General features: G+C 46.8%; 1 long non-coding RNA gene across 14 annotated transcripts in view; it reads right to left on the bottom strand.

Moving 5' to 3' along the window:
* The window catches only part of LOC144781681 (uncharacterized), a 315,416-nt gene extending 299,471 nt beyond the window's left edge, over positions 1-15,945 (bottom strand). For 11 of the 14 annotated variants that reach the window (XR_013601036.1, XR_013601043.1, XR_013601034.1 and 8 more), the window contains exon 1: positions 15,827-15,917. This is a non-coding gene — a long non-coding RNA (uncharacterized LOC144781681). Of the gene's footprint in view, positions 1-15,826 lie in introns of all 14 variants that reach the window. The other 3 variants (XR_013601047.1, XR_013601035.1, XR_013601038.1) reach the window with 3 other exon arrangements.
* Positions 15,946-17,475: the final 1,530 nt, after the last annotated feature.

Raw genomic sequence — 17,475 nt, 5'->3', positions numbered from 1 at the left:
GCTTGACCAGCCCATTTCTCTTGTTAGCGCCGCCTAAAACAGAACCAACTATGAACCATGAAAGTGGGGAGAGGGTGTGGCGTAATGGCCAGAACTGCCTACTTCGCAGCTGCTGAACCAGGTTCGAGACTCGGCATCTGGGCAAATCTGGGCAAATCACTTAATCTCCCTATGCCTACCATAAATGACTGTGTCCTCAACTGGCGCTTATGAAAAACGCTGATGTTGATGATTAAGTGCTGGTACTGAGCACCAGAAACCTCCGGCTCAAATTAAGAACTGGCATTCATACATACACTCACACACACACAAAACATACACAAAAATAAAACTTACCTTCACTGTAGAGAGGGAAGCCTTGAGGTCCCAGGAGGGTTGGGACTGTTGCCTAAGGTCAGCCAATGAGGGAAGGCAGTAATCCCTCACTCATGACAAAGTGGGAAGGGGTTAGTGAGACGGCTGACCCCACCCCAATCTGTGATGATGTGTCACTGATTAACACAAGGCCCTGGGCACTTCAGGGCTTAATACTGAATTGCCCAGGTCTTAGACAATCAGTGACACTCTCCCTCGTCACGAGGGGGAGGGCTTCAATGCACCTTTGCCAGACTGAGGAAGTCAAACCCACAGGGCTGTGAAATCCTCAGCTTGGCAAAGTTCAGCTCAGGCAGCCAGGAGCAGGCGCATTTAGCGCATGTCTAGCGCCTGGCTGCCTGACCTGAACAAGAAGAGGCTGGCCTTTGCTCAGCCTGACAGACATTCATCTGCCTGGGAAAAAGGTGGGGCATGGCCCCTCAGCCTACATGGATGGTCGCCTGCTGTTCCCTTCACTGATTGCTGTCTCTATTATTTCACTTCACAAAGACTGCAAAGTTCTGACAAAACTGAAAAGAGACTGTCTGAACATTTTCAGTGACAACAGGGCAGGCAAGGGCCACTGGTTTCCAAGTGGGTCAAATGAAGTTGCTTATTTCTGCTGTCATAGGGCTTGAACTACTAATTGACTAATAATGAAGAAGAGCCTTTCAAGGTTTACTCAAAGGAGAAGGTTTGGGGTACAGAATAACAACTAAACACACATGCATGTCACCTAATAATTCAAAGTTCAACCAGTGCTGTATCTTTAAAGAACTTTATTCTAGTCACAACAAAATACTACACATATGATCCAGGGTGTTGTATCTACACAAGTTAATTGGAGCATTTCAAAATCTGTGGCTAACAATAGCTTGTTAGTTACAATAGGTTTTGGGAACTGTCCGGCCTCTGGATCTGTCCGGCCTCTGGATAAATAAGCCAGTCCTCTCAGTCATGTTGTGTTCATTCAGTAAGCTGCCCCAGTGCACCCTGGTACTCGTAATCCATTAAACATGTTTTTCTTAGGATTGAGTCTTCCATTCCCTGCTGTATCTTTCTTTGAAGGAACCCAACTCACGTGCCTCCCTTATGCAGATTTTGCACCACAATTAGCGAGGCAGTTCTTCACAAGGTTCACTATTTCACACAGGTCTCACCACGCTGAATGCCCTGCAAGCCTTCAATTTGCTCCACTGGCCTGGGGTGGTGGGGGGATTTGTCTGGCCCCCATGAAGGGAGCAAGACATGAGCAAGACCTGTCCGTGTTAGTGGCAAGCTGGCAACAGTGCTCCTGCTCAGCACAGCTCTGGTGGATTGAATATTTCGAGGACTGCCTCTGTAGTGGTTATGCACGCCCATTAAACACTCACTCCAAATAGAGCGAAAGCGTGCACAAAAAGTCAGGTATCCAAAATCACGGGCACTGGGACACCTAGACTGCGGCAGTGCTCTCAGTCAGCTACAAGATGTTTATCAGACTATGCAGACAGTCACTTTGGTGTGTCTCCTGCAGTCCCCTGGTTTATCATGTGCCACAAGAATTTTGGGAGTTCTCCACTAGCCTCTCACAGTGGGGGCTCTCTTCTCACAGTAGTGCACCCCAAGGGGGCCGCCATCCCTCTCAAGGAACTGCTCAGGCAAAAAACTTTTGATCTGTTGTCTGGCAGGAAGAAAAGGGATGGAGGGAGGGCACAAAAGAAGAGATTCCCTCCCATATCTATCGACTACAAAAATCTGTCTGGACCACACTACTGAGTAAGAGGAGAAGCAGAAAAGTTGCTGGGGGCTGTCTTGCATATCAAACGGCCATTTGATCTACACCTATCCTACAGTGAATCGAGTCTGGTCCACTACAAACATACATCAGGAATGTTCTGGGGGTTACTTCTATTTCACATGCTTCTCTGGTAAGGCTTAGCTCGGACCTCCATCTTTAAAAACAAGCATTTGCAATGCAATAGGTCTCGCATTTACGCGAGTTTATGCTATTGGCATTGTAAATGACAATGCCTTTTATTTGTTTTAAAAACACAAAACAAAAATAAAAGGCATTGTTATTTGCAATGTCAAAAATGCATGGCTAAACTTATAAGGTCCCAAATGCGAGACCTATTGGCTATGCCAATGCTTGTTTAACGTTGGAATGAATTTGAGTATGAAGTTTCATTTGGAAGATTAAATGCACTAATACCGATTTGCTAAGCAGTATGTATATGCCTAGTAAGATTAATGAGCAACTGCATTTCCCTTTCAAGTTTGCCTGTAGAAGCTGAAGCTGTTTAGGACCACACTGACTTAGAGTGAAAAGGCAGGAGTCTGAGATTACTTACACACCTCCCTTGTTTATCTTCAATTAGCTCTGTCTCCTTCCATGGTCATAATCTGAGGGCTGCCTTTCAAGCTTAATTTTGTCTGGTTCGCCTCACACTCGGTATCAGTGAGTAGTAAGTATAAAATGATTTATTGTATTAATCATTTGATTACAGTACAAGAGAAAATGCAAACGTTGAGTTAAATTAATTTCCATGGTTAAACATCATATAAAAGAAAATACATAAGTATCAAGTGAGGTCCTTCCCTCTTTTTTGCTCTTAAGCACTGCTTTTATTTCTACTTTCTTTTAGCAGTTTTTTATACTCTACATACTTTTTGCACTCTTTTATAAAGAATTTCTTCAGTCGTTTTTGGGTCTCGCTGGTAATGCATCCGCAAGGATGCATGTGTCCAGCTGGAGACGTATAGTGATCAGTCTGGGGGAAGGACGGACAAGAAAGTGCCACGCGCTCTCCGGCTGGATTTCACTGCGTGCACGCGCACCCACTCACGCATGCGCACATCAGTCACACGCATACACAGCCAGACGCACACACACACACACACCCTCGCCGCACCTACACACACACTAGCGCACCTACACGCACACACAGAGACCCCCCACACACACACACCAGCGCACCTACACTCACGCACGCACATACAAAGACCCCCCTCCCCCTTCCCCGCCCCCGCCGCCGCCATCGCACACACACACACACACACTGCATACACACACGCTCACACACAGGTGCCAAGCCCCACTTACCGCCTCAGCCGCCTCTCCTTACTTCTGCTGCCATCCACTCTGTGGGCGCGGGCTTCTCGCAAAGTCGGAAGTCCCGCCCCACGACTGCTGTGAGCGTGCACATCCCAAGACCGGAAGTTCGGGAGAGTGCACGCTCACGGCTTGTTTTATAATTTAGAAACGAAGAACAAGGCGGGAAGTTATTGGCACATTTATATAATCAGTGCAGCCCAACATCAGATTGCACCGTGAATGGTGCATCGGAATCGTCATATTTATCCCCCAAATAAGTATTCGACACAACAACACACTCTAGCGTGTTTTTAGGAAACAAATTGTAATTAGGTAGGGGGCGGCGGAGGGTAACATTTGACCCAGGCAGCAGTAACCATGGGTAACACCCCAGCTCTCCCGTGCCCTGGACCTACGGAAAGCCGCAGCTCTAGGAACTTTCCCAGACACAACAACGTACTAATAGCAATTACGAAAAGTCAATGGCAGCACGGCGGGGGTGGTGTTGCAGTGACATCGGTGACCCGCGGGGCCTCCCCACGGGTCGGCTCTGATGGATACAATTACACGGTGACAAGGAAGGGCCCCCACTGAGCCACGTGCGGCCAATATGGACTGATGGGGAGTTAGTGTTTCTGGAAGACTCACCCACCTAACAACACCCACAAGCGGCCACATGCGACATTTAACTAAGCTGTGCTGTACTGGCACGAAGCAGAAAAGTGCGTGCAGACTAACAACACTCGTGCGGACGGACAGACTTAAAAACACTCTAAATGTTTTTTGTGGGTGATTTTGCAGGTTTGTATCATCTTGGAGACTTCTCTCCAGTCACTCTCCAGCTATTCTTCTGTTTTTCAAACTTCCGTGTGAAGTTTTCATACCTTCTAAATTGGAAAGGTTTCCCTGAACATGATGCGTACTCCTGAAGCTCAAGTCTGACTGATCTTCGGTAACAGCAGTCGTCGCTTTAATTCAGCTGGGTGAGCGACAGGCAAGTTTTCAATAAGACTGATTACTACCTTTCTCGCGCGGTGCACATCTGTACTCCTTTCACGGTCCCGCCGAAGAGAGGTCATCCAATTATATAATACATATGCCTGCGGGCTACGTGAGGCGCGGGGTGAAGCTCAGTGCACTCGGCCCCTGCGGAGATCACACGTGTGTTACCGGGCTCCGTGAAGGGTGCTACATCACTGCAAGCGCTAGTCATTCATCCAACAACTCGAGTGCACGTTCTTATCACAGTGACAGCACCAAAACAGGTAAACACGCATGCTCCTGAGGTGGCGAGGAAAGGTCACTCCGTGGCAATGGACACACTTCTCCTGTGTGCCAGACAATTTGGGCCCACAATTCATTAAAGACGTCATGTTACAGACTAAATCAGGTAAAATCACAGTCCGTACAAAGTACACTGACATCCCCATTCTAACAAACATTCTCATATGGTTTTAACAAAATGAATGTACTGCCACCTGTTACACATATCTGTGACATCTCTGTCATATCACACAAACAGACACGCACATGCACTCTCACACACAGGCTGCACAGTTGCACAAACATAAACACACACCCTCTCTGTATCACATGCACTCTGTCACATGTCATTGTTCTCAAACGAGACACATTCAAACGTCATACACCATCATGAAAGCTCTTTTTTATCTTTCCCACAAACAGACATTCACACACATACCACTACTTACGTTCTTGCACGACTCAATTTTCTCAATTACTCATAACCATACTCACAGCCCACTATCAGACACCAAACGCACACAAACACCCAAAAGGCTCACAAAGGTGCAACCCCCCTACCCAGTCAACCATAAACACACTCACATAATGCACACATGTGCCGTTACATACTTCACCATATGCATTTTACACCCCCTACCGGCCCCCAATGCTATAGGTATCACATTTGCAAAAGTTATAACTATTGGCATTTAAATGACAACGCTATTAATTTAGCTATTTAAAAAAAAAACATAAATAAAAACTTTGCCATTTACAATACCAATAGCTCAAACTTTCCTAATGCGAGACCCATTGCATTGCAAATGCTTGTTTAGATCAGTTAACGTGTGGTCTCGTTATTGCTTTCCATGTCATTTCATCGCTTTGCTTCTTTTGCGTTTTAATAATACATTTTATCAATTAAAATTAAATGAAACAAGTTTGCAAAGGAAGCAGATACTAACTATGCTTTTCAAAGGTAAAAAATGAGCTGCTGCTGATGTGAATAATCGTACCTCCAAGAGAGACAAATTAATGTCTACGGGTATTCAGCTAACTTTAATATTGCTCAGAAGGGACATCTGGGCATGTAAAATATGAAAAGGAACAAAGGTGAGGGAGAGTTTTTGGTGGGCCATTAATTCAGAGCTAGTATAAACAATGTAAGACTGTGCAGAGAATATGAAAAGTGACTAGTTTCAACAAGCTTGCGTTTCACCTTCCGTATATAGCAAATAAGTACATCACCCAAAAAGATCTCGCCTGTAATGAATGTACCACCCCTCCCGGGAGATTGAGGAACAGAGAGGGTGTGTGCATGGCCGTCTTCGTCCCCACCGCACACACGCGGAATCCTGTTTCCAGGGGCAGCGCCGAAAACTGTGCTGCATCTTGGGGGCCCCAGGAGGTGGGAGCATCGTGAACACCTCTACTGCACGTTGGCTGCCCCCGAAGCTAGACTCTTCTAGCCGGTTTGTGGTATGGCGCCTCCTTCCGTGCTGCAACTTGGGGGACTCAGACGGCGAATGCCCCACAAAGAGGACTTATAAGGGCTGCTCCTCCCTCTGCGAGTCCTTGCTGGAGGATCATGCTCTGATGGGAACGTGCAGCTCACTGAACATACCTGTGGAGCTTTGGGGGTATAGCCTGACTGGTCGTACTTCCTCCTCAACATCTCTGACACACTGCTGCACCCTACTCCTCAAGCCTGCATCCTCCTTTGTCTGCTCACCTTACTCTTTTGACGCACCAGTTGCCCTCCTGGACTCATTGGGCGCTCACATAAGCCTAAGGAAGATTTACCAGCAGCCCCCTGGCAGATGCGACCAGCGTGCACCCGCCTGTGACAGATAGGGTCTTGGGCCAGATGCTGGAAGACAAGCTACAAGCTATCAACTCCACAGGAGAGGAGCTGGAGGCTAAAATTGACTCTGTGGTGATGGTGACATATGACTCCTGTTAGAAAGTAGCATACTCAATGCTTGCCACCATGTCTGAGCACATCAGAGTCCTGAGATCCAGGATTAGGCGGGCAGAGCCAGATATAGTAATATCAGGATTATCAGGCTGCCTGAGCACATCGAGGGTGACTCAATGATCGCCTTCTATGAAGACTGTTCACCAGAAGGCCGGCCCAACCCCCCATCGCCTGTGAGCCACCGCAGAGAGTGGTGCCCATTTCCTGCATTTCCGAGATCAGGACTATCTGCTGCGACACACTCACGCTGCTGGCCCATTCTTCTGGGGAGCGCAAGGGTTTTGATTATCCCGGATTTCACAGCAGCTGTCCAAAAATTCAGCGCATCCTTCATCAAGATTAACAAGAGATTACAACACCTTGCTATCTCTCATTCTCTCCTGTTCCCTGCCAGTTTGCGAGTGCAGCTGGATGGCAAATTCATATTGTTCAATTCTCTGCCGGCAGCATGGGATTTTACCTATGACACCAAAGGCAATCCAGAACCCCGGAGGACCCTCCTGACCCACATGGGTGTGTAAGGGATCTTGCCTCTGAGCAATCAGATCTCCAGATCGGTTGTCTCAGTTTCCCTGACATAGATTCTACCGTCCTACCACCCCCTCTCTTTCCAGGAATTGCATGCTTACTGTATTAAATAGTATTCTACGGATCCTGTATGCTGGGCCTTAAAATGCTCCTAATCCCCCTCTATGTTTAGTTTCGTACTTAACTATAATACATGTCCCGATGGCTTGAATTAGGACTGGTGGTGTCATCTTGGCTACCTGCCAGGTCGAAAGGGGTACAGGACAAGGCTGTCCATAGTCGCCGGTGCTGTTTGCCATGGCTATAGACCCGCTAGCTCTGATGCTCCACACTGGTCAATATTATTAAGGTTTATTGCTTGATGGCATCCCCCGCTATATCTCCCTCTACGCAGATGACACATTGTTGTATCTCCAAGGTGAACGCTCTGATGAAGAGGGCACCTTTCAAGCCTTAAAGGATTTCTGTAGCCTGTCGGACATTGGCATGTATTGGGATAAATCGAATGCATTCCTGTTACACGCCCCAGCAACACAAGAAATACCACCGGAAGTAGGACACGATCTTCAGTGGGAGCCGATCACATTCCCATACCCGGGTTTTCGCATCTACCACAGTGTGGCTGACATCTTAAAGGGAAACTTCAGGACGGCACTAACCTCCCTACGGCATGCTGTACATTACTGGCTGACTCTTTAGCTATTTGTTATGGGCAGGGTTGCATTGTTAAAGATGGTTTCCCTCCCACGTATTCTGTACTATTTTACCGCACTTCCAATTTGGCTCCCTAAATCCTTCTTTTGAAAGATGGATAGTTTGCTGACTTATCTCATCTGGGGCTCCATAGAATTGCGATGACCAAGCTACGACTTCCTACCGATAATGGAAGGCTAGCCATACCTGATTTTGAATTATACTTTCCTATTGCGCAGCTGGAATGAGCAGCCTACTGGCGGGGCTGGCGCTTGTAGGAAAGTGCCTCTTTTTGTCATGGTCACGCTCACTTTTTGCTCACCATTACTGATGTTTTCGACTGGAAGTGCACTGGAAGCCTGCTAATCGGGTCCCAGTGCCAAAATGCTCTTTCCCTAAAACAAAGTAAAAGAAACAATTGTGATACAATTGTTATACGCTGTGGCACCCCCACAAGTGCCTAGTAAATGGTACACCTAGTACCTTGGGCAAGGGCACCACAGAGGGTCCCCCAGGGCTGCAGCATGTCTTAATGTCTTATGCCACCCCAAGGGACCCTCATACAAATTGCATGCAGACTGCCATTACAGGTTGCATGACATGGTTTATTATATCAAACACCTTGTCTTAATAAATCCAGACTGATACCTGAAATGGATTTATTATGACATGCACCCAGAGGGCACCTAAAGAGTATTAGACATGGATTTGCGCCAAAATGGGATGCCTGCCTGATGCTTGCATAACAACAAGAATTCTCCTTATTATATGCTCTTTACATAGTTTTGTGCAGGCCTACTGCACAAAAAAGATCCTGACTATAAGGCTGACATCCTTGCAGTATGAAGAAAAGGTGCCTGTGTTGGCGCTAGGCATCCCAAAGTGCTGGGGAGCACATAATTGCACAATTTCTTTGAAGAGATAGCACAGTTCTGCTCTCTTCAGGTGACACGATGTAGTGCAGCAACTTTGCTTGCTGGGCCTTGGTGCGCCACTTATTTGTAAATATGCCCCTGATCAAAAAAGTAGCAAATCTGCACCCATCAATGCCCTCCTTTAATGGATGCAATTTACTACTTTTTAAAAGTCACAATTATTGGCAGTAGTGGCTCTAAAAAGATACACCAGTTTCAGTTTTCCAAGCCTACTAATGGCAATCAACCACCCAAAAGATGAAGGGACGAATACTTGTAACTAATCTAAGTGCTGGAAATCCCTCGGGTAGCATTGTAAACCATTATTTTTCACCCACTGTGGCACTCTAGACAGATTGCCCTGATTTAGGATTCGGTACAAAAGGGGGTGGTGATGGACGGAGCATCTGAATCAATCAAACACTCACACCCAGTCAAAACATCTGGGTTTAATCCATCACCGTTCTTTAACCCCAGTTCAGACATGGCTATATGCAAATCAGTCTGACCCTGTGCCTCATGGGAACAGTCCAGCCCGAACTGCCAAGCCATGTCTTCCCTGGACCGGAAACAAGCTTCCGAGGACCGGTTTCTGGCATTCCAGCCCTCTTCAGCCCGGCTTGCTTGAATCCAGTGTCAAAGTGAGCAAGGGACTCACTTCTGAGCATACCCTGCCACACTTATGGCGGCCAAAAGCTGTACAAAAGGGGGTGGTGATGGACGGAGCATCTGAATCAATCAAACACTCACACCCAGTCAAAAGATCTGGGTTTAATCCATCACCGTTCTTTAGCCCACTCTGCCACCCCAATTCAGACATGGCTATATGCAAATCAGTCTGACCCTGTGCCTCATGGGAACAGTCCAGCCCAAACTGCCAAGCCATGTCTTCCCTAGACCGGAAACAAGCTTCCGAGGACCGGTTTCTGGCATTCCAGCCGTCTTCAGCCCGGCTTGCTTGAATCCAGTGACAAAGTGAGCAAGGGACTCACGTCTGAGCATACCCTGCCACACTTATGGCGTCCAAAAGCGGTACAAAAGGGGGTGGTGATGGACGGAGCATCTGAATCAATCAAACACTCACACCCAGTCAAAAGTTCTGGGTTTAATCCATCACCGTTCTTTAGCCCACTCTGCCGCCCCAGTTCAGACATGGCTATATGCAAATCAGTCTGACCCTGTGCCTCATGGGAACAGTCCAGCCCGAACTGCCAAACCATGTCTTCCCTGGACCGGAAACAAGCTTCCGAGGCCCGGTTTCTGGCATTCCAGCCGTCTTCAGCCCGGCTTGCTTGAATCCAGTGGCAAAGTGAGCAAGGGACTCACGTCTGAGCATACCCTGCCACACTTATGGCGGCCAGCGGTACAAAAGGGGGTGGTGATGGACGGAGCATCTGAATCAATCAAACACTCACACCCAGTCAAAAGATCTGGGTTTTGGCCACCATAAGTGTGGCAGTGTATGCTCAGACGTGAGTCCCTTGCTCACTTTGCCACTGGATTCAAGCAAGCCGGGCTGAAGACGGCTGTAATGCCAGAAACCGGTCCTCGGAAGCTTGTTTCCAGTCCAGGGAAGGCATGGCTTGGCAGTTCGGGCTGGACTGTTCCCATGAGGCACAGGGTCAGACTGATTTGCATATAGCCATGTCTGAACTGGGGTGGCAGAGTGGGCTAAAGAACGGTGATGGATTAAACCCAGATCTTTTGACTGGGTGTGAGCGTTTGATTGGTTCAGATGCTCCGTCCATTACCACCCCCTTTTGTACCGCTTTTGGCCCCCATAAGTGTGGCAGGGTATGCTCAGACGTGAGTCCCTTGCTCACTTTGCCACTGGATTCAAGCAAGCCGGGCTGAAGACGGCTATAATGCCAGAAACCGGTCCTCGGAAGCTTGGTTCCGGTCCAGGGAAGGCATGGCTTGGCAGTTCAGGTTGGACTGTTCCCATGAGGCACAGGGTCAGACTGATTTGCATATAGCCATGTCTGAACTGGGGTGGCAGAGTGGGCTAAAGAACGGTGATGGATTAAACCCAGATCTTTTGACTAGGTGTGAGTGTTTCATTGGTTCAGATGCTCTGTCCATTACCACCCCCTTTTGTACCGCTTTTGGCCGCCATAAGTGTGGCAGGGTATGCTCAGACGTGAGTCCCGTGCTCACTTTGCCACTGGATTCAAGCAAGCCGGGCTGAAGACGGCTGCAATGCCAGAAACCGGTCCTCGGAAGCTTGTTTCCGGTCCAGGGAAGGCATGGTTTGGTACTTCGGGCTGGACTTTTCCCATGAGGCACAGGGTCAGACTGATTTGCATATAGCCATGTCTGAACTGGGGTGGCAGAGTGGGCTAAAGAACGGTAATGGATTAAACCCAGATCTTTTGACTGGGTGTGAGTGTTGGATTGGTTCAGATGCTCCGTCCATTACCACCCCCTTTTGTACCGCTTTTGGCCGCCATAAGTGTGGCAGGGTATGCTCAGACGTGAGTCCCTTGCTCACTTTGCCACTGGATTCAAGCAAGCCGGGCTGAAGACGGCTGCAATGCCAGAAACCGGTCCTCGGAAGCTTGTTTCCGGTCCAGGGAAGGCATGGCTTGGCAGTTCGGGCTGGACTGTTCCCATGAGGCACAGGGTCAGACTGATTTGCATATAGCCATGTCTGAACTGGGGTGGCAGAGTGGGCTAAAGAACGGTGATGGATTAAACCCAGATCTTTTGACTGGGTGTGAGTGTTTGATTGGTTCAGATGCTCCGTCCATTACCACCCCCTTTTGTACCGCTGATTTAGGATTCAGCAGATGAAGTAAAGGCAGACTCGCCATATTTAGAGATGTGCACCAGCCCAGCGGACATCTCTACACATTGGCAGGAACCTCCGTCATGGCGGTTCCTGTCAATGCAGGAAACGTTTAATGGACAGCTCCATCAAACATGACAACTGGTATAAAACGTTTCCAAATGTTTTTTAATATCATAAGCAAACTCCCAAAGGGGGGAGATTTAAAAAAAAAAAAAAAAGCAAATATAAACTAATGATCCCCCTAGACCAGTTTTCTTCTATGGTGTGGGGTAGTTTTTTCTTTTTTTTTAAATGTTCCTCACCATCAGTATATACCTAGCACTGACAGTCAGTTTATAAAAAATTTGAAAAAAGCCTTGTGACCTTTCTCTCTAAATAGGGCGGACAGTTAGATGGTTTACTTCTGATGGCACCTACTCCATCAGGACATGGACGGAAGTTTTACACTGATAGAGTAAATTCTCCTCAATTAGCTTGATGGAGCAAGGATTCGCACGTAACGCGACTTGCTTGTATTCCGTCCTCTCAACATAACGTTAATGTACTAACTAACATGTTTGTTTTATTAATATTGCATTTCACAACATGTTAGGTATCTAGAAGAAGCTTGCTTATGTGTTTCTACTAACAATAATCCGCTTGCACTAAAATGGCCGCTGCTACGCGGATTTCCTACTGCGCATGCTTCTGTCATACTCATGTGACATGACATCTTTCTCGGCTTGGAGGGAAACTTTCGCTTCTGCGCACTAGAACTAAGATGGCTGCTCTGTGTTACAGCAGAAAAGGGGGTGGTGATGAACAGAGTGCCTGAATTAAGCAGACCACTCTTACCCAGTCCAAAGATCAGGGCTTGATCCATCACCGTTTTTTAGCTCACTGCACCATCCCAGCTCAGAACTTGGCTATATGCAAATTAGTCTGTTCCTGTCCCAGTGCATGATGGTTGCCAAGTTCTGAACTGGGATGGTGCAGTGAGATAAAAAACGGTGATGGATCAAGCCCTGATCTTTTGACTGGGTAGGAGTGTTCTGCTTAATTCAGACGCTCTGTCCATCACCACCCCCTTTATGAATCGTTTTGGCCACTATAGGAGTGGAAGGGTATGCTCAGACATGAGTCCCTTGCTCACTGCACTATCAGGATTCAAGCAAGCCGGGCCGAAGACGGCTGTAATGCCAGAAACCGGTCCCCGGAAGCTTTTTTCCTTTCCAGTAAAGAATTGGCTTGGTAGTTTGGTCTGCCCTGTTCCCATGATGCACTGGGCCAGGGACAGACTAATTTGCATGTAGCCAAGTTCTGAACTGGGATGGTGCAGTGAGCTAAAAAACGGTGATGGGTCAAGCCCTGATCTTTTGACTGGGTAGGAGTGTTCTGCTTAATTCAGATGCTCTGTCCATCACCACCCCCTTTATGAATCGTTTTGGCCACTATAGGAGTGGAAGGGTATGCTCAGACATGAGTCCCTTGCTCACTGCACTATCAGGATTCAAGCAAGCCGGGCCGAAGACGGCTGTAATGCCAGAAACCGGTCCCCGGAAGCTTGTTTCCTTTCCAGTAAAGAATTGGCTTGGTAGTTTGGTCTGCCCTGTTCCCATGATGCACTGGGCCAGGGACAGACTAATTTGCATGTTGCCAAGTTCTGAACTGGGATGGTGCAGTGAGCTAAAAAACGGTGATGGATCAAGCCCTGATCTTTTGACTGGGTAGGAGTGTTCTGCTTAATTCAGATGCTCTGTCCATCACCACCCCCTTTATGAACTGTGTTACAGCAAGCATGAAGCTTGCACTGCTGCTTTTGCTAAGCTGTTCGTTTTGCCTAATCATTAACGCAATAGTTCAATTAAAGTAATGGGAATAGAGTAGAGATAAGTGGTATACAGTATATTCATTTATTCTGTGTTCTAAAACTGTTTCTTTTCTATTTTTTCATGTAACGATAATCTTGGGCCTGGGAGATGTTATTACTCCATCTTGAAAACCCGCACTGCGCATGTCAAACTCCAGAAGGAGCTGAAGTCATTTTACATTGAAGCCATGCCAAGCTTACAGCACACTGGAAGATGCGCCTGGGAATCTAACCTGCTGACCCCAATAGGAAGAAAATATTGTTAACATTGCATTACTATAAAAACATCTATTGTTGGGTGGAATAAAGATGCATGGGAAAATTAAATTTGATGGGCGAGAACGTTAACAGAATATTTAGAAGTAAAAGTTTCATTATAGTATGGTGTGATGATCTCTCCCCATCTCTTGTCCAATCAAATTTGGAGATCCTTACACTTGCAACATTGGGGGGTGGTACACTGCCGTGGAAAACAGTATAACTAGAGTAGGCGTAGCTAGAGAATTTGTCCGACTTGTCCGAATAGCTGACCTGTCAATGACCCAACGCACTCAATAGGTGATCGGGAGCAGAGCTGCTGGCGAAGCACTCTGTCAGAAGATTTGATAACCCAATCGGGGTTTGGAACTGGGTGCTGGCGGAGCACTCTATCTAAAGACTTTGTGACCTTGTCGGGGTTCAACTGTTAGCTGCAGAGAGAGAGTCCAAAGCAGGCGTTTGTACTTTAGCTGCGGGTGCCGGTTCTAGCCTTAGGTGGTCCTGTCCTGATCCAATTTGGTCTGTACTTGTCCTGATTTTGGTTTGCAACTGTTCTTTCCTGCTGGTACCTGCATCTTGGGGTTCTGTCCTTTAACGCAGCCCGTCGCCAGGGTTGTTTTTCACACCACTATAGGTAATTATAATTAATGTGGTTTGTCATCGTATTGTTTGCCCTTTTCTACCCTTCCTATATTTCAATGCTAAGGAATGTTTCTCATTTCATTTCAATTTTTAATCATATTCTTGCTGATTGATCAAGTTTTAATTAATGTAGTATGGACACTGACATTTAATAAGTTTCATAGATAAAGAGTTTAAATCTTTCCCGAGTTTGTGGTTATTTATATGAATGTAAATGTTTATTTACTGCCTATTATGCTAACACCCTTGATCCCTTAGGACTTTAGGTACCGGTGACTTGGATTGGTAAGTCAAATGGTATAGGTCCTGAATGGTTAAACAAAATTGACTGAGCGTAGGTTTACCTGTTCAAAGTGTGTATGTTGATTTATGGGCCCAGGTGAGTATGGTAAAATCTCGGGCAGGTGACCCCGCGCTCCATCAAGCTTAAACCCTGCGGTCTGCCCAACACAAAATCGGGTGGGCAGACCTTTAGTTGGATAACAGGGTACTCCGCTGCACCAGAGTACCTGTCCGCCAAACTCTGAATCAGCCCTACAGGCTCACCTAATGCAAAACAGTACTGACCCTGCTTCTCATGGCAACAGACCATTTCCATTTAAACGTCATCAACCCACACATTTACCCTGTGACCCACTGCTTTTTTTCATTGGGAAATCTCAGAATCAAAACTGCCCAAATTTCACTGACTAAGCTATGGTTATTACTGCGGGTCTTCTGCCTATCCTTATCACTTTGACTGTGGGCACCTTTGTAGACTGTGCAACTACCCTCATTGCCCCTGCATTAAAACATCGCAAACGTGTGCCCGCTGTGCACAATACCATTCCAGCAGAGAGGGCAGTGAGTCCTTAGAGGTGACAGGGAGCAGACAGGGTAATTAATGTGAGTTCTGATGCTCCAGGGAGCCAAGGGGGCAACACGAGAGCAAATGGGGCAAGGAGCAGATAGGACACTATCGTGCACACGGGGGAGTATGAAGACAGCAAGGACAGAAGCAGAGAGTTCGCTACGAAATTAGCAGCATTTTAAAATCATTAAAAAAAACTATCAAATTGCGTAGAGATTACAAATGGGCAAATTCGGCGCACTACCCTTGCCTTTTTCCCAATCCATATTTAAAATCGTGACAAGGGTCTCGGGTCCCAACATTTTGAGAATCTGGCTCCCGAACAAACATCTTCAGAACGCGTGCCAATTCTCTGCCCTCACACGGTGGCCTGGAAAGTGATAATGGAAAGGCGTCCGCAGCACCCACCCCCTCCCCCAATACCTTCAGAGCTCTGGGGGCATTATAGATTCAAGACCCAAAACCACTCCTACTCAGAGCAACCCCCTTTACACTCCTCCAGACTGCACTAACCTTTTCGCCCCAAAGACAATTTTGAGGGCAATTTCATCTAAAACCCCCACGCACACGCCTCTCCTTTACCGTTGCTGCAACTTGCCCTAAAAAAAAAAATAACCTTGGCCGTTTCATAGAAGCTCCTCCACATACCTCCCCCGCAGAGAAGCACACACGACTCGCCTCCGTCGTGAGCCGCTTTTAGAACACAGCACGATGCGCCAGCTGTCACAAGAGTGGGCGATCCCTAGTCAAGACTTCCGTGACGCTGCGCCTACGTCATTTCCAGCTGTAACGTACGAGGGACGCGTGCTCTACCTAAATGGCGAAGACGTTTGACAACTTTGACAGAGGTCATGTTGTTGGACGGACTTGGATTTTGTGAGAAGATGAGCGCTTGTAGTTAATTACTTTATAGTTTAATAAGTCATTGTAGGGGCACAGTGAAATATTATCGCTGGGTGACGAAGCAAGTAGCGGCCATCTTGAAGTAGGGTTATGCGCAAAATACAGTAACAGAAACGCCGAGCCTCACCGCCGAGTTCTTCAAAACTAGACCCCGAATGATTAGGCAGTAGCTTCTAATATGACGGCGGGAATATTCTATGCGCGTTCTGTCGATTCAAAATCGCACAATTCAGTTAAACACTGACTTAACACGAAGCATTCTTGTGAAGAGGCGTAGTTCATTGGTTGACGTAAATGGCAATGAGGCGAGCTGGGGAAGGTTCGCTAGAATCTCTCTAATCTCCCCCCCCCCCTTTGAACGACACTGTTAAGAACGGACATAAAGTAATCACAACAGACACATTGAGCATGTCCGATCCTCTGTGAATTGGAGGGACTCAGAGCGCTGATGTGTAAATATACAGGGCTTAAAGAGGGATGAAAAAACTGTGTGTGTGTGGGGGGGGGGTGTCTCTCAAAGGGGCGTGACCAATGTAATTAAGGGCGTGGCTTAAAAACTACGTTCAAAATCTGTGCTTACTGCTGCTTAGCATAGTGTGCAGCCCGACTTGTATTTTTCTGTTTGTGTCATTGCATCCAGATATATGATACAAGTAACAGCATACCTACAAGTCAGGACTATTGTCTTTGTCAATGGTTGTTAGTTGCATAAGATAAATAAGCAGCAACTATGGCTTGTATAGAATATTGAAAAAGCTTCCACTTAAAGCCCTGGTGACACCACGACTATGTTGCTGCTCTTGCATTTCAAAAAGAGAAGGGAAATCTAGAGAGAAAATGACTCTTTACATAGCTGCCAAGGTTTGAGATCGCTAATGTGTGACATTTTCACAATTTCAGTGTAATTATGAGTGACAATTCAGCAACTATGAGTGACACTTTCTAGCTAGCACAAATCAAGCAATGAAGACGCTGAAAATATGTAAATATCAGAAATGACACCCATTTAAGCAACAAGAAACTCTTAGGAACTTGCACAACGTACTCACACTCTACATGATTTTACAGAAATTTTGACCACTGTGGCTGAGCTGACTCAAAAGGTCTTAGCACCCAATGAAGGATATGTCTGGAGCTCAGTGGATAATCAGGCGGGAAGGCAGCTTAGTTCCTGCCAGCGCTAGCTACCTTTAGATCGCTGGCAAGATAACAGATTACTTGCGTTTTAGTTTAAATTCAATTCTGCCAATGTTTCTCCAACAAAGTGTTGTCTCGGTTATACTTTCCCTGGCCCGTACATGCTCTTATCTTTCATAAACCCCCATGAAATATCTCCACATGTGGCCGCCCCAATAATTAACAGTGAAAGCCCTTCAACCAGTCTTCTCCCCCTC

The sequence above is a fragment of the Lissotriton helveticus genome, chromosome 9 (assembly GCF_964261635.1).
Source record: "Lissotriton helveticus chromosome 9, aLisHel1.1, whole genome shotgun sequence".
Taxonomy (NCBI): domain Eukaryota; kingdom Metazoa; phylum Chordata; class Amphibia; order Caudata; family Salamandridae; genus Lissotriton; species Lissotriton helveticus.
This window is presented reverse-complemented; position numbering and strand designations above follow the sequence as displayed.